This window comes from Podarcis gaigeae (genome assembly GCF_964106915.1).
Source record: "Podarcis gaigeae genome assembly, chromosome: 9".
In the NCBI taxonomy this organism is placed as follows: domain Eukaryota; kingdom Metazoa; phylum Chordata; class Lepidosauria; order Squamata; family Lacertidae; genus Podarcis; species Podarcis gaigeae.
The window spans coordinates 59973159-59995909 of record NC_139685.1 but is presented as its reverse complement, the minus strand read 5'-3'; the positions used below and the strand labels follow the sequence as shown (position 1 = coordinate 59995909).

General features: G+C 42.6%; 1 long non-coding RNA gene across 1 annotated transcript; it reads left to right on the top strand.

Moving 5' to 3' along the window:
* Positions 1-5061: 5061 nt before the first annotated feature.
* Positions 5062-11828, top strand: LOC310852908. The gene is made up of 2 exons (XR_014568422.1): positions 5062-5141; positions 11458-11828. It is a non-coding gene; the product is annotated as an uncharacterized lncRNA (long non-coding RNA).
* Positions 11829-22751: the final 10923 nt, after the last annotated feature.

Sequence of the window (22751 nt, the reverse complement as noted above, 5' to 3'; positions counted from 1 at the left end):
GTATAATGTTACGAGCCTCCATCCATAGCTCTTCAGGCACTCTGTCCACCAAATCTAAATCCTTAAACCTGTTCCTCACTTCCACTGTGTATTCATAAGGGATTTGACTTAGATTGTATCTTACCGGCCCAATGGTTTTTCCTACTTTCTTCAGTTTAAGCTTGAATTTTGCTATAAGAAGCTGATGATAAGAGCCACAGTCAGCTCCAGGTCTTGTTTTTGCTGACTGCATAGAGCTTCTCCATCTTTGGTTGCAGAGAATATAATCAATCTGATTTCGATGCTGCCCATCTGGTGATGTCCATGTGTAGAGTCGTCTCTTGTGTTGTTGGAAAAGAGTGTTTGTGATTACCAGCTTGTTTTCTTGGCAGAACTCTATTAGCCTTTGCCCTGCTTCGTTTTGAACTCCAAGGCCAAACTTGCCAGTTGTTCCTTTTATCTCTTGACTCCCTACTTTAGCATTCCAAGCCCCTATAATGGGTTACAGGGTTAATAATATGTAAAAACTGCTGATTCAGTTGTTGCTACTGTCATTATTGTTATTTAGGTTTCTTACCCACCATCCAACACAAGGTCCCAAGTGCAGGCCACAGCAGTACAAAAACACAATATTAAATGCATTGAAAGTATGGACAATCGGCTTCTGGGTTAGCGCGATCTGGTAATGGCGGATTCCCTCCGAGCTCCGGAGGGAATCGGCTCTACTGAAGACGGGTCTTGCCGCGGCGGCGACGCGGGGACCCTTAGAAACCGCAGGCGCTGAAGCCTGCGGACCTGGTGACTCGGCGGGCATCTTAAGCGCCCCCCTGGCCCACGAAGAGCCTTTTTAAAGGCTTTGGAGAGGGTACGGAGAGTGGCGTGGTGCTGTGAGTAGACCGCTACTTCAGTGGAGTGAAGCCGCGAGCCATGGCCGAAGAGCGCTGACTTTTTTCCTTGAACATTTGGACTCAAAAAGAAATAACCCGTGAGTAGTACGGAATTTGGATTTGAAAATTTCTTTCTCCTTGAATTTGGTACGATCGGGGGAGTGTTAAAAAGGAAGTCCGCACCCCCCCTTTTTTTGCAGACACTTAAAGCAAGAACCGGATAACTAAGGTGGAGAGACTACCTTTCTCTGTGTGAGATAAAAGTTATTAATTCCACAATTGACATCAGAAGTTTTGAGCTGGAGGTTAAGAACTGAATTTCAGAAGTTGATGTGTAACCCCCCCCCCAGACCCGGGAGCGATCCGCGAGTGAGCCTGTTGAGGAGACAGAAGGAATTTGACAGCTGTCAAACGAGCTGTCAAACAAACTGTTTAAGCTAGAAAAATCTGTTACCTATTTTGCAGACCAGATGGGTTACATTTGATTCAAAGTTGCTGGAAACAATGAAGAAATAAGTAATAGTAATTGATTGCTGGAGAAGGATTACTAAGTAACAAGAATCCCTCTAGGGGGGATTCTGAGGCACTACAATGGCTGCAGATGGAAAATTACAGGCCGAGTTGGAAAAAATGTTTTTTCTTGTGGGAAAACTTCAAGACCAGAGCACAGCTATTACAATGATTGTGACCTTGAATTCTAAAGTAAGCAATTCTGTTGCCTGTGTTAAGGACTTGACAAAAGAAAACTCTACAGCTGAACCAGATGAGATATTTTCAGAGTCAGAGGAGAGGGAAGGAGGAGCGGAGATATTTCAGGAGGAAAAGGCCAACCAAAAACCTACAAATGGGGAATACAAAGAAAATAAGATAAGGACAATGAGAATCTGGCTGAAAAGCAAGGATGAAGAAGAGAGAGATCCCCTTATGGGGGGACTGAAAGAACTATGGACTACAAATTTGTGCAAGATGAAAGAGGGAGCCCTTGGGACATTCGGATTATTTGGACTTAAAAGAAGTAAGAAACAGGATCGGGACTCCGCTTTCGAATATGGAGGGCTGGTTGGAAGAAACACTGATCTTATTGGGATAGAGCTCCTTCGAGACTTGGTGGCCAACATAAAAGATTACCAACAAAACCGACGAAGAGGGACTGATAGAGATTTGAAGGCCTCGGACGTGAGAAATCCAGGCTAAGAACTGATATTATGGACACCTCTTTGGGGGATTGAAACCTGGAAAGAGGGGGGGGGTGAGAATTTTCTTATAAGGTTATGATTTTTATGTCTAGTTATTATGTTTAGTAACTAATATGATAAATGAGAAATTGTTGGAAGGGAATTTAGGTCGACCTTTGGAAAGGATGTAATGATTATAATGGATCTGTGTAAGTTAAAATTGGATAATTAAGAAGAACTAAGTTTTTTAAAAAAATGATAATAATATTGTAAAGAAAGGAGATAAGAACTTGCTGAACTAACTATTGGAACTAGGATGCATGAAGGGGGGGTGCGGGGAAGTCAGAGAATGGGGTTATGAAAGTAAGAATTTGAAATTGTACATGTTTGTCTGTGTCTTTGTGTGTTTGTTATGTCTATATAAAATGTGAAAACTCAATAAAAAATTATATATATAAAAAAAGAAAGTATGGACAATCAAAATAATAAGGTGGTCTCCAAAAACACACATATCAGATGCCAAAGGCCAGTGTAAAAATCTTCTGTTCCTTATCTCCAGGCTGTAATAAGAGACCTAAGCAGGTCCAGAAGCCAGGGATTCCAGTACTCCCAGTACTCTGGATTCTTTGGAGTCTAGACCCAGGGGGAAAGTGCTGTCTACACCGCAGTTCTCTGAATCCCCAGAAATAGTCTGTTAGATTAGACCGTGGGTGAAGAATTAGATCCAGTTCAGATACCACATCCCAATGTGGTGCATGCTCCACAACTTTTTGAGAGATGGGCATGGCTGTGTTGAAACTACACTTCTGATCCTTCCTTTCTATCTCCAGGTTTAATAATAATAATAATAATAATAATAATAATAATAAAAACCAGGACTGCACAAGATTCTTCCATGGCTTCCAAAGAAGAACCTTTCACTGCTTTCTCTGCTGAAAGTGGGGCTTCCATTCAGTGCTGAAGTCAGTGCCAAACGGAAGCCCTACTTGTAGCAGAACGGTCAGGAATGCCCTGTAATAGTGCCGATGGGGCTGCACGTAGGATAGAGCATTCCTACCTGTGAAGTATACAATTCTGGGATAGACAGCCTGACTGGATATGAAACTGCTTTCTATGTCAATCACTTTAAAAGTAAGTAAAGGTAAAGGTAAAGGTACCCCTGCCCGTATGGGCCAGTCTTGACAGACTCTGGGGTTGTGCGCCCATCTCACTTAAGAGGCCAGGGGCCAGCGCTGTCCGGAGACACTTCCGGGTCACGTGGCCAGCGTGACATTGCTGCTCTGGCGAGCCAGAGCCGCACACGGAAACGCCGTTTACCTTCCCGCTGGTAAGCGGTCCCTATTTATCTACTTGCACCCGGAGGTGCTTTCGAACTGCTAGGTTGGCAGGCGCTGGGACCGAGCAGCGGGAGCGCACCCCGCCGCAGGGATTCGAACCGCCGACCTTTCGGTCGGCAAGTCCTAGGCGCTGAGGCTTTAACCCACAGCGCCACCTGCGTCCAAAGACCTTAAAACCAACCTGGAAAAAAATTAGGTTAGTGAAACATCAGAATTCATATAGAGCAAGGGTTATGTGATATTGCAGGTATCAACCTAGCCACCACATTTGAGACCCAACTGAAATTTACACACTAGCTTCAAAGGCAGCTCCACAGACAGTGCATTACAGTAATCAAGTCGAGAGGTTGTCAGGGCACATACTATAGTTCTTAGATTTCTCATTAAGGGATCGTCAATAAACTCTTCTCTTATGGAGAAAATAGCAGACCCCCACATGTTGAGAAAAGAAAATGGTTATGTTCTGAAGAAGTACAGTATGTTCATTAGATTTGTTTACAATTAATGTAATATAAGGCTTTTTCAACTAGAGGCTCCAGAATACCAATGCATTTGATGATAGGCTATGGAAATGTACTGGGAACATTTTTACTGTTTCTTTCCCTTGCTTCTGGCTGTGAACATGCATTCAGAATTACTGCAGAATGAATAACAGACTCTCAAAATATAAAGAAATGTCCGTTACCAAGGGATGCTGTGCAATTGCTAGACTTCACAGTATCATATTGACAATTGTGAATGGGGAGTGGGAGGCGCCTATGACTCAATCCCTGGATTTAAAATGCAGTCCACACTGTGAAAATGTATGAGGACCTCCGCCTCTGCATTGTAAGCCTATAGAGTCTGGCATTTAAAATGCCTACGTTGCTTCCCTCTCAGCTCACAATGCACTTGGCACATTCCCTTTTAGCTGGAAACCAAGAGAGCTTTCTATTCAGTTCCTGACACTGCCTCTAAACAAAAGTTACTTCAAACAGAAAACAACAAATAAGAAGTTATCCAAGTTCTAAACTCTGTCTCTGTAGACACACAGAACAAAACAAAAAAGCCAAATCAATAATGTGCTATTGATTGTAGAAAACTGCCTTTCTCTCTCTTTCGCTTTTTGGGTGATCTTTTTCATTCTTTGTGATAATATATTTCCCCCCTCTTCCTCAGCATTTCTTCTTCATCCTTGAATTTTAATCTCTTCTTTAAGCTGCCAGTCATCAACACACAGTATTACTGCCCTATTCTCTGAAAGTGTTTTGAATCCACAGTGACTATTTGTTGGCCACAACTGAAAGTGAAGTATGCCACTCATGTCTGGGTTAACTATTCAAGTAGAAACATGCTACAACAAGATCATCAAGCCAAGGATGAACTGGATCAATCCTTTTGTATCACAAATCATCATGCAGACCACATTGTAGTTTTCCCACAAGTAGCAATAAATGCTTGCCTGGCACTTTCCTTACATCCCTTTAGGCAGCAGGCAAAAACATTCCTCTTTTCCCAGGCCTTTGGCTAATGAAACAATCTATGGCCTTTTAAACTGTGGGGTGGTGGTATTGTTATTTTTTGCTGTTATGGTATGTATTTTTGCGTTTTTATATTGTTAACTGCCCTGTGATCTTTGGATGAATGGCGGTATAGAAATTTAATCATAATGATTATGAATTACATAAAAGATTTTCTTCCTTTAGGAAAATTGATACATCTAGATCCAGGCACAGCCCAAAGCAAATTGAGTAGTACTTCCCCGCCACTCCAGGCAGAGTTAGGTAAGTTTAGTCTTTGGACTTAATGTTTAAAAGCACTGTATTAGAAACTGGTGTGTATACTAGAGATCAGGAAAGGTACCATGTGGACCAAAAGGGCACTAGCATGGTTAATAAGCAGAGTCAAATAAACTAGCCTTGTCCAAAGAAAGAGAACAAAAAGGAACACAAACTTTGGCCAAAAGAGTGCAAGCAGACAGTATGGTGGTTGAGTTTGGAATCCTATACTTCCTTGGAAGCCCTGGTAAACTCAATGAAACATACTACTGGGTAGACATGTACAGGATTACACTATTAGGAAACCAGTCAAATGAAATAAGAAATCTGAACAATGAACTGTGTTCCTGTTTTATGCTAGAGTGTCAGGTTGAACTTTTCTCTGGATACAAAGGGATTTGGTAGATTTTGACTGCAAATTACAACCTTACTAAGCCATCTTCATGTTGGTGTGTTTTGTTTGTTTGTTTTTTAAAAGCTCCTCAGTATTTAATGATGTGTTGCTGCGCTACAGATTTGTACATAGCATCAAATCTAAGCAATATTATTTAGCTAATCCTGAATAAAACCGCTCTTCACACTAGCCATATAAGGAAGAACAGATAATGGTGTTAGCAATTCAACAACAAGAGTACTTTTAACTTTAAAATCTTTAATGAGCACAATTGAATCAGGCTCATTAATTCCAGTGTCCTGGAGTGCCCACACAATTCTGTAAATATAGCCGTTAGGAAAATGCACTACTTTTCTTTCAAGTTGCCATCCCTTTAAAACTAGATTCTGTAGCATCTGGTTCTCTTCTAAGAGCTTGTCCAAACCTTCTTCCCATGGTGCAACATGAGTAGAAAAGCAAAAGCCATCATGCATGGTGTTGCTAAGGAACACTAATTTGCTATGGTCAGCATGACATCTGTGTATTTCTGCTATAAAAATCCAATTCAGATCTTCTACCAGTCATTTAAGAAATGACATTTAAAATTTAAAAGCCTTAAGCACATGCAATTGTTAAGGCAACAAGGGCTCATCCCAAGATACCTTGCTGCAAGCAGTAAAAGACAAGTGCCATCTCCCCCATTGTATGTACAGAATCTGACTGCACTTGCAATTGGAACTTATTTCAGCACTGGCACAATGACACCAACTTCCACTACATCTGAGGACAGACAGCTAGCTTATGGGCAGGCCATGTGGCACACACAGCTCCAACTTCCAATACCTTTCAGGTTTCCCCCAGACCCCAGCCTCTGCTTTCTGAGGTGCCCCATCACTCTGCTTATTGGTAGGCTCAGCCCTGAGTTCCACACATGGGCATCTGCTGGGGGACAGCAAGGCAGAAAGTTGCCCTCCCTGGATGAAGTTTAATTCCCAGGTTTCTTTTTTTGCCTTCTTTTCAAATAAATTACAGTGGTACCTCGCAAGACGAATGCCTCGCAAGACGAATGCCTCGCAAGACGAATGCCTCGCAAGACGAAAGGGTTTTTCGTTTTTTGAGTTGCTTCGCAAGACGATTTTCCCTATGGGCTTGCTTCGCAAGACGAAACGTCTTGTGAGTTTGTTTCCGTTTTCTTAAAACCGTTAATACCAGGGTGCATCTGTGCTTCGCAAGACGAAAAATCCGCAAGACGAAGAAACTCGCAGAACGAATTAATTTCGTCTTGCGAGGCACCACTGTACAGTGTTACCTCGGGTTATACACGCTTCAGGTTACAGACTCCGCTAACCCAGAAATAGTACCTCGGGTTAAGAACTTTGCTTCAGGATGAGAACAGAAATCATGCTCTGGCGGCGCAACAGCAGCATGAGGCCCCATTAGCTAAAGTGGTGCTTCAGGTTAAGAACAGTTTCAGGTTAAGAATGGACCTCCAGAACGAATTAAGTACTTAACCTAAGGTACCACTGTACTCACAACAGTACAACCTGTCCTTGCATAATTCTCTTGAGCTGCAGGGTAGGGAGAAGTGTTGCTTACCACAATGACTTCCACAAGACCAATGCTATCATGCAGTCAGCGCTGTCTTTAGCAGATGTGGCACCAAATTACCATGGATGGGGGGGGGGGCAAAGCTGCGCACTGCCAGCCATCGGGGGGCGCAACTCTCCCCCATGCCACTGCAGGATAGTAATCCCCGCAGAGGCTTGGCTTGGAAGGGAAGCTGCGCACCCGCCAGCCATATGGTTGGCGGGGCGCAGCTTCTAGCCTAAGCCTCTGCGGGGATCGCTCTCCTCCCGTGGAGGCTTGGGAAGGAAGCTGCACACCCACCAGCCATATAGTTGGCAGGGTGCAGCTGGTGGGTGTGCAGGGAAAGGGGAGGCCACCAGCAAAGCCGCGCAGCTCCCCCACTCGCTGGGGCGCCCCTGAGAGGCCGGCGCCCTGGTGCGACGCACCACTAAGCACTATGGGAAAGATGGCTCTGCATGCAGTCACAGCTCAGCCCATTCTGAAGGCTAAAGGTGAGTAACAAAAGTATATCCTTCCACTAAAGCAGAGTTAAAACCCAAGGATGGCTAATATGGCCCCCACGGGTGGCACATTTGCCCTCAGAGACCTTCCATGGTGTCCACAGGGTTCCCTTTCTCCATTTCTATGGTTTGCAAATGTGCCCAGAGGACAAAAAGGATAGTGACCCCTGCTTTGCATTAAAATATCATTAGATGTTTCTTCCCCACACTCTGCTGACTTAGCCCTGTATCCACAAAGTCTGTACAAACAACTAGTTATCACAACACTGCTGGTAAGTACTTCATTTGTTAACACTGAGATCCCATGTGATTAATAGAACTGGACAGAGACCTGAGTTCAAATCCCCAACCAAACATTATGGTTGCTGAGTAACCTTGGGCCAGTCACTAGATGATATTTAACACTAGCCCTACACAGAGTAGACCCACTGAGGTTAATGGACATGGCTAATTTAGGTTCATTAATGTCACTTGGTCTGCTCTGAGTAGGATTTAGTTGACTACAACCCATTATCTCTCTCTCTCTTTCAACCTAACATACTTCAGAGTTGTTGTGAGGATAAAATGGAGGAGGGAATAACTTGGTAAATTGCCTCCAGCTCCTTGGGAGAAAATAGTTTCTGACCTACCCCCAGAGAGAAAGGCATGTTGTAGCAGCAGACCTCAGGCACGTTCAGATAAATGCCCAATTTGACATTTGCTTGTTCATCACTCAGTGAGTAGAACCAACAAGTGACGACATGTACATGTGAAAGGGTCATCATAGATCAAACACCACAGTAGATCTTTCAACTTGCCCTCAAACACAGTATTTTAAAATAGAGGCTGTTGACACCCATGAGTCATCAAGTGATGTACATGTGGTAAAGAATATCTGAATGGTACAATTTGTGAATATTTAGATGAGGGGCCTTCTAAGCAGTGCCAGAAGTAATCCTAGTAATTCTCTTGATGACTATTGGATTGAGTGCAGTTATTGCCTCTGGCCTCAGTTATATTACATCCAAAAATAAACAGTTTGGGTTTCCGTTGCAGGAAACAAAAGCTTTTAGAGAACACCTCTGAAACTCTTACAACACCACATTCATGTGCAATTTAGCTGAAATGAGAATGTAGGCTACTATAAATCTGAACTCTTTTTTTAATCAGAGAGGTAAAGAATTATTCTTTGTAAGGCTATTCAAAAGTGCCACCTCCTATATCTGAGTTGAAAGTTGTGTACCACTGATACATTTGAGCTTCCTATGAATAATTGGATTGCTATCCAAAATATCCTCCAGCACCATTGTGCCCCTAAAGGTGCTCTTTAAAAGTTCTGGCCATCTTTGGCTTTCTGCAAAAGGAAGTAACATGTTATGCTTCATGCCCTGACAGAATCAACTTCACTTTAGAAGCCCTCCTGAAGAGATTGCATAACATACATACACAACTTGAGAGTTTATGGAAAGCCAGTAAGTCTTTAAGCATAGATTACGGGAATACAAAAGGCAGTAATTCATTCATAAAGAGGAATGAGTCATCCATTCTTCAGAGTTATCTAAATGTATTCAGCCAAGGCCAAACGTGCAATGTTCATGCTTGGCTTGAAAGACAAAAAAATATGTCCTTTTTATTCTTGTGACACTTCCTAACCTCAATTATGGTTCCTGAACATGCAAATGAAACTCAATTCATACGAAGTAGGCTTCATCAGAATGGGGAATGTACACCCCCATGGTTTTCAAGGACCACAAAGGGTTTGTTATTTACAACATTGCTATTCTGTTTAAAAAGGGGGCTGGGGGAATTTTCCACTAATGGTTACAGGATGCATGTAAATCTGAGATATTTTCAGAAGTTTGCAAGTACTCGTCAGAATCCTGACAATCCCATATTAATCTCATGTTTTTGATAATGCTGTATGAGTGACTAGCCCTAATATTTGAACTGAGCAGATTTAAAATGTGTATCCTAAAGGATTAAGGCTGCAGTCCGTTTACTGGGGAATACGCCCCATTGGATTCAATAGGACTTATTTCTGAGTAGGCATGGATGGGGTTGTGTAAATTGCTGGTTTAAGGCACTTCAGGTGGTTAATCTTAAAGGCAGCATTGATCCAATTCTCTCACACCCCTTAGCTATCCTGTATATAAAAATGGGGTGAGCTCATATTAAGGCTGATAGCTTTCCCTTCAGTCTCTTGCTAAGCCTAGCCAGCAGAACCCTCTGTGGAACCCGCAGGAGCATGAGGTTGCACTATTGCTCGGGTATGTTGACTGCTTTACTATTTCCAGTAGTTGATTAACATTTTAAGAATGCTGCAAGGCTTCCCGAAATATTCTCTTGCTTCTAGAGCTGAGAATAGCTCAGCTGGTACAGCATGAGACTCTTAATCTTGGGATTGTGGGTTTGAGCCCTACACTGGGCAAAAGGTTCCTGCATTGCAGGGGGTTCAACTAGATGATCCTTGTGGTCCCTTCCAACTCTACAGTCTGGTGATTTTTAGATTCTGGGGGAGTATGGCTGATTCAGAGGTCAGGGATCTGTGGATGCTTCCCAGCCCAGGCAGTATAAAAGGAGAGGAGAAATCAAGGAGAGAACTTTTCACACTATTCATATACCAACCAAAACAACTGGGCAAATCTTTGGCTGTGGCCTTGTAGGATATTTTATATTAACACTGAGCATATCAGGAGCTTTTATTGTTATGGAATGTGGAAGAACCAGGAAAAGAGGTCACCCTCTGAACTGCTTGCTAACTAGCCTCTCATGCCCATTTTCGTGGTTTATTTTTAGAGGGCTCTAGGAACTGCATAATTCATGTAGCAAATGGCTTTGACGCACTTCATGGAAGTCTTCCTATGCACTAAGCAAAAATGATATTGCATGTGCAAACAAATAGTGTTGACAGTCTTCGAGAAATGGTGGAAGATGTTTCAGATAGTGCACGTCAAGTGCTCAAAGCAGTTCATACATATTATCTTTGTCAACCTTACAACAGCTGTCTACCTAACAATTGTTAGGTACTATTGTTATCCACAAGAGGGCTGTATTTCTGGTTGAAGTGTGATTTGAACTGGCTTACACGGTGCATATTCAAAGCTATTATGTTGTATGGCAAAATTTGTTGCAGTATTGGTATAATCCTAGATTCTGGAGATCAATATTTGGTAAGGGCTTCATAGAAGTGATGAAGTCTGAGCATTATGAAATCTTATCTACCATACCTTGTTCACTTCTGGTCCGGTGATTTTATGTGGGACAATGAAATTGGAGAAGGAAATGTCACTTAGGCTAGTCTGTTTTACAGAAAATGTTAGCTCAAGGCTTCAGGGCATAGTCTGAAGGTACACAGAATCATAGAGTTGGAAGGTCCAACCCCCTGCAATGCAGGAATGCAGCAAACATACAGTGGTACCTTGGGTTACATACGCTTCAGGTTACAGAATCCACTAACTCAGAAATAGTACCTCGGGTTAAGAACTTTGCTTCAGGATGAGAACAGAAATCATGCTCTGGCGGCGCGGCGGCAGCGGGAGGCCCCATTAGCTAAAGTGGTGCTTCAGGTTAAGAACAATTTCAGGTTAAGAACGGACCTCCGGAACGAATTAAGTACTTAACCCGAGGTACCACTGTACTGAAGTTAAGATAATCTGAGGCTGTGTACCCACATGCACACACACACACATTTACTCTGCGTCCAGTGTGCTCCCTCCACTGCTTTTGGAAGCAGTGTACACGTGACATTAACCAAAATCCACATCTATCCTGTAATTTGTTATAAAATACTGTGTTTTGATACATTTCCTCTGAAAATGGCTTCAGTCCAAATCGAGGGGGGAAATGACATAGCTGCCATTTTAAGTTTCCCACTTCTTCGCAGAGAATGTCACTGGAGGCATGCCAGGAGCCAACAGATTCCACAAGGCGTTGGGAGGCAATTAGCATCAAGCTGGGCTCCTGGTGGGCGGGGCACCTGAGCGGACCTAGGTGAAGACTTTGCCCACCCAGGTCCTCTCCAGGGGAATAGAGGGAGAGCTGTCTTGCACTCTGCCAAAATGTCTTGTCATGCATTTAGCTCATTCAAAACCAGCCATTTCTTATTCTGTCTGCACCAAAATCAGAACCATTTTCAAGTTTTAAGCTGTAGGAACAACCCCCCCCCCCCGATTTCTCATTATAATGGCAAAATGTGATTCAGCTCATTTACCTTTAACAACAGGGAATAAATAAATACACTTTCATCTCTCTTTCTCCCCTCCCCGTCATGTTATTATTTTATTTCATAAACTTTACACCGCTTGATTGTAAAAAAAACCTCAGTGGTTTGCAAAAGGATTATTATTTGTGTACACAGTGCACATGGCGTTTCACATAATTTCCTAATCAAGACAAGTCTTTAACCCCACCCCAGGTTCTTACAGTCTTGATTGTACAGAAAATGACAAGGGAAAAGGAGAGATCCAAGGGTAATAAAGGATTAATGTGGACAAATGAAGTCATTGCAAGTACTAGGTTGTCTCTAAGAGACCCTGTTTAAGCAACTGGCTTGCCATGAACACATCAACATAGTATCCATTCTGCTAAATAATCTGCAATCATAAATTATTTTTCTGTGTTGTACACACACTGCATGAATATAGAAAATGGTCATACAGTAAGATTGCAGCTATTGTATAAGAGTAACACACACACACACACACACACACACACAGCTGCGATGCTAATACAGAATTTGCAGTAATGCATTCCCTATACACTGATTCTATCTAATTTTGTTATAACAACATGCAAGTGGTGATTAACAAGCATACTCTTCATGAGTCCCTGATGTTTGATTGATTGTCAGCCAGGGTCCATGGATTAGCTTAATCACTCTACTCATTTATCAACACTAAGGTGAACATGCAGTTGTTTGTGTCCTCTGACTTGCTTCTTTAAGCTACAGCTGAAAATTCAGTTCCAAAATCCTCATTCCACTGCCTAAACATTTCCCCGAAACCTCTTCACGAAGATGCTTCATCTCTGCAACATTCCCAGGTGTTTCTGCAACTAGCTTCGCCTGTTGCCATCTTCCTTGGAAAAGATCCAAGGGCAAGTTGTGGGGTTTGAAAGCTTCTTCTTTTGGCATGTACTTAATTGGAAGCCACAGAGAAACAGTGGAGTATTTTTAAAGCTGGCATTTTGGATGCTCTAAGGTCTTTCATCCTATATCAGCATCAGTCAGGACCGACAGGCCTGAAATCTAAGCCAGCAGGGCGTTAAGAAGCCAGAACTGCCATTAAATGGACTATGTAATTATTTGTGGAAGAAGGCAAGGAAGTGCATTTCAGTGAATGGAATGCTGAACTTGGATTGAGAAGACTAAGCTAGGAAACTCATTCAGCTGCAAATCTGAGAGTGGCCAAGGGTCAGCCATTATCTCTTGGCCTAACTAACCTCAAAGACCCCTTCTTTCTCTTGGGCTAAGCTACCTTAGCCAGGGGGATAAGATCAGGAAGCCTAATATGTCACATGATGCTTCTTAGAAGAAGAGTGAAATAAAAATGTGTTAGACAAGCAGATTAAGGACACAGGCTTAACCTTCTATGGTTCTGTAAAGGTCCCTGGCAACTGTTTGCACATCTCAACATTTTTTAAAAACACCTTTTAACTAATTCATATCTAAGCCAGGTTATATCAACAGTCTGAGGCACAGTCATTTCAAGGACAGCCTTCCCCCACATGAACCTGATTGGGCCCTAAGACTGAACTCAAAGAAACTGTTCTCTAGACTGTGTCTAAGGTTCATCAGGTTGGTGTGTACCAGGGACAGAACAAGGCCTTTTTAGTGATGGCCCAGCACCTGTGAAATTATCCTGAAAACTGCTTAGCTGCAGTTTGTAAGTAGATGGTAAAAAATCACTAAGCTGGACAATTACAAAAAGAATTACTTTTTAATTCCTTTGTTTAATGAATTCACCAGGATTTGCATTTGTTCTAGTACCTATTTGGATAGCATTTGACATACATTTTAATGATTTGTTTTTTAAAAAAGTTAATGATGTTTATAACTTGGTAAGGAAAAACAGCAGGAAAAACACTATGCTTCCTTTAGTTGCATTAGACATAGCTGTATCTCCACAGATTTTAACCGCTGTGATCTTTAAACTTTTCCCCTCTGAATGGTCTATTCAGTATGCCACATGTTCTCTGATCCATTCATAGATATCTCTACAGAGATAAATTAGCTGCAGTGCAACTGTCTGATAGCATCAGCAGCCCCAGAAGGCTATGTGACAGACCACTGGACCTAAGAGAATTTGAAGAAATTTCAACATGAACTGATGTCACTGGAACTCAGTGTCGGTATCAGATATGGCACCCACTGGGATGAGCAGATGAATGTGACTTTAGACAAACATAGGGAGACAAGAAAGGAGAATTTCTTTTGAAGCCAGCAACTAATGGCACAAATCAGGACAGTTCAGCTTCAGAGAGCAGCTTCTATCAAGTAATGTACCAATATGCTGTTCTGGTTCAAACAAAACAAATTACCCTAATATGTATACATATGGCAGATAAAATCTTAGGATGGACTACAACTGCTTCATCAGAGCTCTTTAACAACCTGAGGCGCCGTGAAGCAGACCCAGGATACTGAAAATCCAATACTAACAGGGTGCAGAAACATATTGCATATATAGTGCAAACAGTACATATTGTCTAATTCCTCCATTATTAAACTTCATTGGGAACCCCAGGGCAATGTGCGGTAGATACTGTACCTGAGGTAGGAAATTTTGCTGCCATTCTAAGGGCAAAAAAAGAGATCCAGCCAGATTCAGACAAGGATGTTGCTCCAAAGTTGGGTAATAGAGTAGGTAACAGCTATCTAGTTTCTTATTCCTGTAAACCTGGGTTAGCGTATCCTCCAAAATTCCTCAGGTGAAAATAGGGACATTTCTCACTCCCCCTGCAGAACATTTCTGCCACCGCTTCCCCAACAGGACCCAGCACACACACCCTCCACTGAGAAAACCCCTTAAACCTGATTTTATTTTCTTTGGAAAAACGGGGCAAGAGTAGACGTGGACACAAAAGCATTTTTTAAAAAATATGTCTCCTTGAGCTCTGCTCTGCTCCCACCCAAGGCTTTTGCCCTGCCTTTTGCCTAAACCTCAGAGCCAGCACCTCACATGAGGCTGGGCCTTGGCGGTGGCAGCCTGTCCTCCTAACCCAGTCTTCCAAGAGAGGAGGCTGGCAGCGGCAGCCATGAAGAGGCCATGGAGGCTGCCACTCAGGGCAAGTGCCAGCTCATCCTCCTCCCCAAGTTTGGCACTGGTGGGGGCAATAAGGGCATTCTGGGGTCAAATCAGAAGATGGGGTGGCTTTGTAATTCTGGAACTTTCCCTGGAAAATAGGGACACTTGGAGGGTATGGGTTGGGGAACCTTTTTCAGGCTGAGGTTATCTTTCCTCATGGGGTTCCAACTGGGACCCACTGGCAGGCAGGACCAGAGGCAAAAATAGAGTAGAGTGATATATTTATTAACTTTATATAGTAGGCAACATTCCGGCTGCACAAAACCGAGAGGTTTACACACACACACACACACACACACACACACAACCCTCTCAATAGGATGCAGTCAACTCATAGCTCTTTAATGCATTGTTACCCATGTCTTATTTATGCCCATATATATATTGGTGGGGGGAGGTAGGGGAGAGATGCGGCCAATTTCAACAAATTGTGGCTTTGGGGACACTGAAAACTCAGCAATTCAAAACACCCAGACATGCCTATCCTCTTAACTCCACTTCACTGAATCACAGTTCACCAACTTTACAATTTTAAGACATGTTATTACTGAATCAAGCTTTGCAGAGACTTGCTGTGACAGCACAAAATATTTTTTCTGTTGTACAAAAATATTCCAAGCTGATTATTTCCCCCCTGAAATTCCAGTGGTAATCGCATATATACATATCAGCACAATTTAGGAAAATACATCTTCAGGGGAAGGATATGCATAACGGCTATGTTCAGAAGCGAAAGTGGGACATGACCCACAATTTGGGAACAGTAATCTGTTATACAGTGGCACATATAGCTAAATATGATACATGAAGTCTCACTGATTACAACTGAAATTGAGGCATATGTCTGCCACCAACTTAACATGGATCAGTAGCCACTTTTCAGAAAATCCTGAAACTTGGTACAGTTTTAGCATAGAGAGATGAGAACATAAGAAAAGTCCTGCAGGATCATACCAAAGGCCTATCTGGTGGGATAAATCAGCATCATATAACTAGCATACTTAACTCTAATTAATGCATGAAGGGGCTAAGACAAGAGTAAGCTGTCCTGCCAGGCTTAGCTATGCCACACCCTTGCACCTGGAGAGGAAAGGTTACCAACTCTTTGTTGTTGTTCTTTGTTCACCATGTGAACCCTACCAGTAAGGAGGTCTAAGCTGGATGCTCCAAGCTTAGACCACATGGCTTTAGCAAGCCATCTTTCTGTTACTATAAAAATAATTTAGAAACATTTTTTGGAACCTAAGTTATACTGCCTTTCTTTTCTTGTGGCTGTATGGGAAAGCATTTGTAAGTAAAGCATTTTTAACTTACCAAACATGTGGGAGCTTTCTATTTTAAAGAAAGTGGGGAACTCTAGAAGCAACTCAGGGGGGGATATTTTAAAGGTTTCCAACTTTATTTAGTTGCATGGTTTGTGATTTTAAATCTCTGTTTGGACTCTCTTACCAAAGAGTACTTGCCCCAAACCTGGATCTAGGAATCCAGGGAATTCTCCTTTTTATTTTACCAATATTCTTTTATCTTGAACCAAATCCAAAAACCAACACATGCAATTCAGCATCCTGTTCTCACAGTGGTCAACCAGCTTCCGATGGAAAGCCCGATAGCAGGACTTGAGAACAACAGCACTTGTGATTCCAAGGAGGTGGTATTCAAAGGAATACTGCCTTCGACAGCAGACTGTCTAGAGCAGGCATAGGCAAACTAAGGCCCAGGGGCCGGGTGAGGCCCAATTACCTTCTAAATCCAGCCTGCGGACGGTCCGGGGATCAGCGTGTTTTTATGTGAGTAGAATGTGTCCTTTTATTTAAAATGCATCGCTGGGTTATTTGTGGGGCATAGGAATTCGTTCATCCCCCCCCCCCAAATATAGTCCGGCCCAGCACATGGTCTGAGGGACGGTGGACCAGCCCACAGCGGAAAAAGGTTGCTAACCCCTGGTCTAGAGCAATGATAGCTAGTAGTCACTGATAGCCTTAGTCTCCATGAATTTGTATACACTCTTTTTCAGAGCAATGTATACACTCTGCTAAGGGGTGGTGGTGAGTAATTAACATTCTGTGCCAAGCTAGCTCTGAAGCTGCTGCTCCTCTTACGTAACTAAAGTCCACTGCTACTTTTCTGTACCATATATGCCTTAAAAACACTGCTTGGAATTTTATCTTTTTTGTGTTGCCCTTCACTTCTTTGCTATAATTTTGCCGTTGCTTTACCTTGTTCTGTACTTACTAAAAGTACAGTAAAAACTGTTTACAAAAAAGAATACCTGCACAAAGAAAAAAGTTATTTGACCACATATATTTTCTTATTTCTTCATGATTCAGTCTGCTTCAGAAGAGTCGTCTGTCAAGCCTCAAATTTAGTTTAGTTGGTTCATTCAATTTATATATCGCTTCACAATCAAAAGAAGTCTCAGAATGATTTACAGAAGCAATAACACACAAAATATAATATACTATCCTTTAAAGCAATGTGAATGCACTAAAAGCGATTACCCACAAAAAAATCACACAACACAAAATATCCACACCCACACAAGAATGAACACCAAAAAAGAGCCACCCAACGCCAGATTGTTAGTGCTGACCAAAGTAAAGCATCTTCACCCAGCACTGGCAGAATGACAAGCTGTTGCTAGGAAGCTTCACTGGGGAAAGCATTCTATACTTGGGGGCTACCACAGAAAAGGCATGTTCTCTTGTTGCTACCCTCTGGATATGTCTTGGAGAGGATACAAAGAGAAGCACCTCAGATGTCGATCTCAGGTTCTGAGGAGATTCACGAGGAAAGGTGATCTGGGAGGTACTGAGGTTCCGACCTGTGCAAGGTGTTCTAGATCAAGGTTTTCTAGTACTTTGAACTGGGCTTGAAAACAAATTGGAAGTCAATGCAGCACACAAGAACTAGAGATATATGTTCTGACCACCTGTTCCCCATCAGCGGTCTGGCTGCCACATGCCACACTGATGTCAGTTTTTGAACCACCTTCAAAGGCGGCCCCACATGCAGTGCATTGCAGCAGTCTAGTCTAGTGGTTACCAGAGTTTGTGTCAGGATGGAAACAGTATCAGTGCAATACAGACTGGGATTTAACCTGTGTGCTAGCCTACAGGTTTAGCAAAAGGAGAGGGACATCAGAAGTTGTCTTATACAAAGCCAGAAGCTTAGTGTAGTCTACCCTGGCATTCACCCTACAGGGTTTCAGGAAGGAGCCTTTCTCAGCCTCACCTGGAGATGCTGAGGAATGAACTGAGAGCTTCTGCATGCACAGCATGCTCTCCACCAGTAATCTAACATCCTTCCTAGGGAAGTGCAGGGAACAAGCCTAAGCACCAAGGAAGTTTCCTTTTGCCACAAGGCCAGTGCAGGTCACTCATAATTGGGGCTTCCTCAGTTGGTATGATCTGCTCTTGCTGTCTGTGCTAGGGTGGATAACCTGTGACCTTTCACTAGTTGTTGGGACTCTCAATGCCCGATACCCCCGGCCCGCAGCCTCCATTGTAGTTACACAACATCTGGAGGGTCACATAAATTAGCCACCCCTGGGCCATACAACATTGTCCTTGCTGGCACAGAAATCAGATGCAAGTTTTTAAAAAAGAAAAGAAAAAGAAAGCTGAATTCTCAGGTAGTGAATTGGACTTACGGTACTTCCCATCACATGTTTAGCTGAAATATATACCTATTGGTTTTTAAAAATGTGTTAAAGAAAGATCCTTTCTGCTCACTGTCATCCTCCAGCATTTGTGTCCTGCAACCTTTTGTGCTATTAATGCCCAGAACCATTGTTATATCAATGCAGCTCAGCAAGCACAGAGTCAGCAATGTGGTCTTTGATCCTGACACTTTTGATTCTTCCCTGGGAAGAGGGAGGGGGGAACATCACTCCTACCAGCAATTTCCGTTGCCTGAAGATAAGCATATGAAAACCTGCTGATACAAGCTGTGATCCTCTTGCCACCACCCACACCATAAGTTATCAAGAGAGAAGTGTGGATTTTCAAAGTCATCCTCTCCCACTGGTGTACTGTTACCCGTTCATCTCTGCCCCTTAGGCAAAACTGCAGAGATACACAGAGATTATCCGTAATAATACTCAAACACTTACTCTTTTAACTGTACTTCTCTGAGAACGGCAAAGTTTCACACTGACAATAAACAATTGCTCCTCTTATATAATTAATTCATGCAAAAAGAAGATAAGCCACATCACAGAGGAATGGCATCTGGTAATTTATTCAGATAAAGGGTGGTATATAAATTGAATAAATAATAAATTGAACAAATAAAGCACAATTTCCTGGAAACAATGGAGCAGGTTTTCTCTCCTTCCTTTCCTCCATCCCCAAAGCAATTTGGGCGACTTTAATTATACAAGGAGTGGTACTTTTTGTCTTTAGCAAACTTCCAGGGGCCACAGAAGCAAAAACGATGTACAAGGACTTCCGAGGGCAGATAGAAAAGCTTGGAGGACCACATTTAGCCCTGGGCCTAGGGTTCTTCTCCCATGAGCTATGTGGACATGGGTTGGGAGAGACATACAGAGGTGCCTTATCCCAGATTCGATCTGAATTGAGTGGGGAGGGGGAACCTAGCTGTGTTTTAAGCAGCTAATGTGTACACACACCCTTAGTCAACTTGGGGAAACTCATTCCTTTTAGGGTCCTTTTAGTTTTCTGGGGTCCCTCACCTGCCAGACACACACATACACCCCTTATAGCTGTCTCTGGCCAAACTAGGCTTTCATGACAAATAGGAGCAGGGCTTTTTTTTCACCCAAAACTCAGTTCCAGCACCTCTCAGGTGGGCGCCATTGCCATTATAAAGGGAACAAGGAAGGCATCCCTGGAGAGTTCCAGCACCTCTTTTTCTAGAAAAATAGAACAGTTAATAAACTGTGGCGAGAGAGCATAGCTGAGTGGAAACAATAGAAGGAAGTGTGTCATGGTTTTTGTTTGGTTATCAAAACTCTCCTCTGCGTCATAGGCTATCTGTAAATCCTTAATAACCAGAGAGCCTGGGCATCCTCTTTGACTCCTTACACGCTTTGGAAGCAAAAAGCTGATAGATAAACAAAACACTTCCAATAATATTCTAAGCAAGCACGAAAAGAAAGAACACTGAGGTAATTTTATTCAAGTTCTGCTGATTCAGAGTCCTTTTTTCTTTTAGTCCCTTAGCATTATCGGCAGTTTCATCAACATTTCTTGCCTTGAATAATTTCTTCCAAAGCCGCTTTGCCCTCAGTATTTCCTCCACAATAAATGTCTTGTATCAGACTGCTAGAACAGCTTGACTCACGCAGAAGGCAGATGCCACTAAATCTAGATCTATGATCAACTATCTTGGGACTGCATGATTCCTTCTTTCCTTTCTACTAGATGTTGAGGCACCAAAAAAAAAAAAAAAAGAATTATTTTTCATCTTAACTGTGCAAGTTCAGATGACTTTCTGCTGCTCATTGGGAGGTAGGTACGGTTGGGAAAGAAATGTGGTTCAGTTTGCAATTAAAGGCAAACCTACCTAATTTGCATTTTCTAAAACAACACAAGAACCAAAACACAACCATCATTTGAAATTCACGCATCTCCAAATTTTACATGCAGTTCTCCACCCAAGTAATGTGCACATAAAGCGCACATAAAGTGTATATATGAGTGAAAGAGACATGCAAAAATGCATTTTTAGGGAACACTGCTTTGCAAAAAAAAAAAAGTATTTTAGGTAAAAACTGAACACCAACCTATAAACTAATGCATACATCAGGATAAATTCACACTAAAATGCTGATGAATTCCCATTATGATTTTTAAAAAATAATAAATCACGAACTGATGTGGAAATGCAGAGAAACAAATTTAAGATTGGGAAAACAACAAACCGAAACGGACCAATTTGCCACATCCTTAGTGATGGGGGACATTTTAGCTGTTACACATATTTCATGGATGCTCCATTGCTGTGGCGTAAACAGATACCAATACTGATTTAACAAGCCATCAAAAGGCAGTCAAAGATGGAACCACCCAAACCTTGTGAGGTAACAATGTTGCAGAAACTGATATTTAATGCAGCTTCTTTTTTATTTCCAACAAAATAAACCGTAACATCCTAGCCGTCAACCTACATATACAAAGCTGTTCTGGCAATGCTAACATTCTTCCACTTTATCCACCGTAAATGTTATGAAATCATCTCTCTGTTAAGAAAATTAAATCTCTGTGTGTGTGTGTGTGTGTGTGTGTTTGCCACTAAAGTATTAATAATTTGCTCCCTCCCTCCTGACAGCTTCTTGGAAACTGTGCTACACAGACAAAATGCTTTCAGAAGCTCTTTAGAGTAAGAGAGGAAAAAAATACAAAACTAAGTCACGGGTGAGAACTGTTGAAGCTTGGGAACTCACAAAGTATGTGAAAAGAAAATGTCAAAAGGTAAAAAGCAATCACAAGTCACTGTGACCTAGCCATGTTTTAAGTCTGAGTTTCGGGCTCAGCTCAAGGATCAAATAGACAGGAACACTGCTCTCTATTCAGGCTTCTTCTGACAATTTTAACAGATGGATAGAACTTCAGTGGGGTTATTTATGTCCCTCACCCTGAGAACCATCGCCCTGGCTGCAAGGACCACAAGAGGCCCTTGGGCAAGGTTGCTCATATTCAGAATACTTTAACAAAAAATGGGGGAGGGGTAATGCTTGGCCATTTGCCATTCATCTTTTCAATACAGTGGTACCTCGGGTTACATACGCTTCAGGTTACAGATTCCGCTAACCCAGAAATAGTGCTTCAGGTTAAGAACTTTGCTTCAGGATGAGAACAGTTATCGTGCTCCAGCGGCGCGGCGGCAGCAGGAGGCCCCATTAACTAAAGTGGTGCTTCAGGTTAAGAACAGTTTCAGGTTAAGTATGGACCTCCAGAACGAATTAAGTATTTTACCCAAGGTACCACTGTACATGGAAACGAAACTGAAATTATTCTAGAAGGGCCTGACTCTGTATTGGATTGTGGCACTGATAGGGAAGTTTTTAAATGTTTGATGTTCTTTTGTGCTTTTAATTCTTTTGGGAGCTGCCCAGAGTGACTAGGGAAACCCAGCCACATGGGCGGGGTATAAATAATAAAAATAAAAATAATTATTATATGGGTGTTTGGATATGCGCATGCACGTGAGCACGGAACTGAAATGTGTTCTGGGCTGTGTTGTTTCTAAGTTTTATGGTATCTGTACTCATAGGCGCCGACTCCATGGGGCCTGAGGGGGCCCGAGCCCCCTCAAAAATTCGTTTGGGGGGGCTCTGCCCCCCCAATAATTTAAGAAAATTATTAGTTATATTATGCTTTGTAAAATCACAAAATTATGTTGGTATTTTTTATTTTCCTTGTTTGACGATAGTTACCTTTTAAAATACATTCAGTAATGAAGCAATGCACCGCTAAGTTGGACTGCGAGGCAGCAGTTCCTTGTGGGAATAGCAAGCCTCATGCAAGCAAGATTACAAGTTGGAAGAGGAGGGGTACAGGAGGAGGCTAGGCAGGAGGAGGCTAGTAATGAAACAAAGCCACTCCCAATCTGGAGAGGGGGTGGGGTTGCGGGCTCTCGACCCATCAACAATTTCGCGGGGCTGGCGTCAGCCCCGCAAGAAGCGGGGATTCCCCCTAGCTCATTAATATTCACCGCCCACGGCGGCAGCCAATCGGCTGCCGCAAAGGGCGGGCCCTCACAGGTTCACTTAAGGTTGGGGCAGCCCGGGGCTCGCCCCTTTCGTTCCCCCAGCAGCAGCGGTTTGGAGGTCTTGGGCCCCCCCAATATTTTTTATAAGTCGGTATGGGCCCCCCCAATATTTTTTATAAGTCGGCGCCCCTGTCTGTAC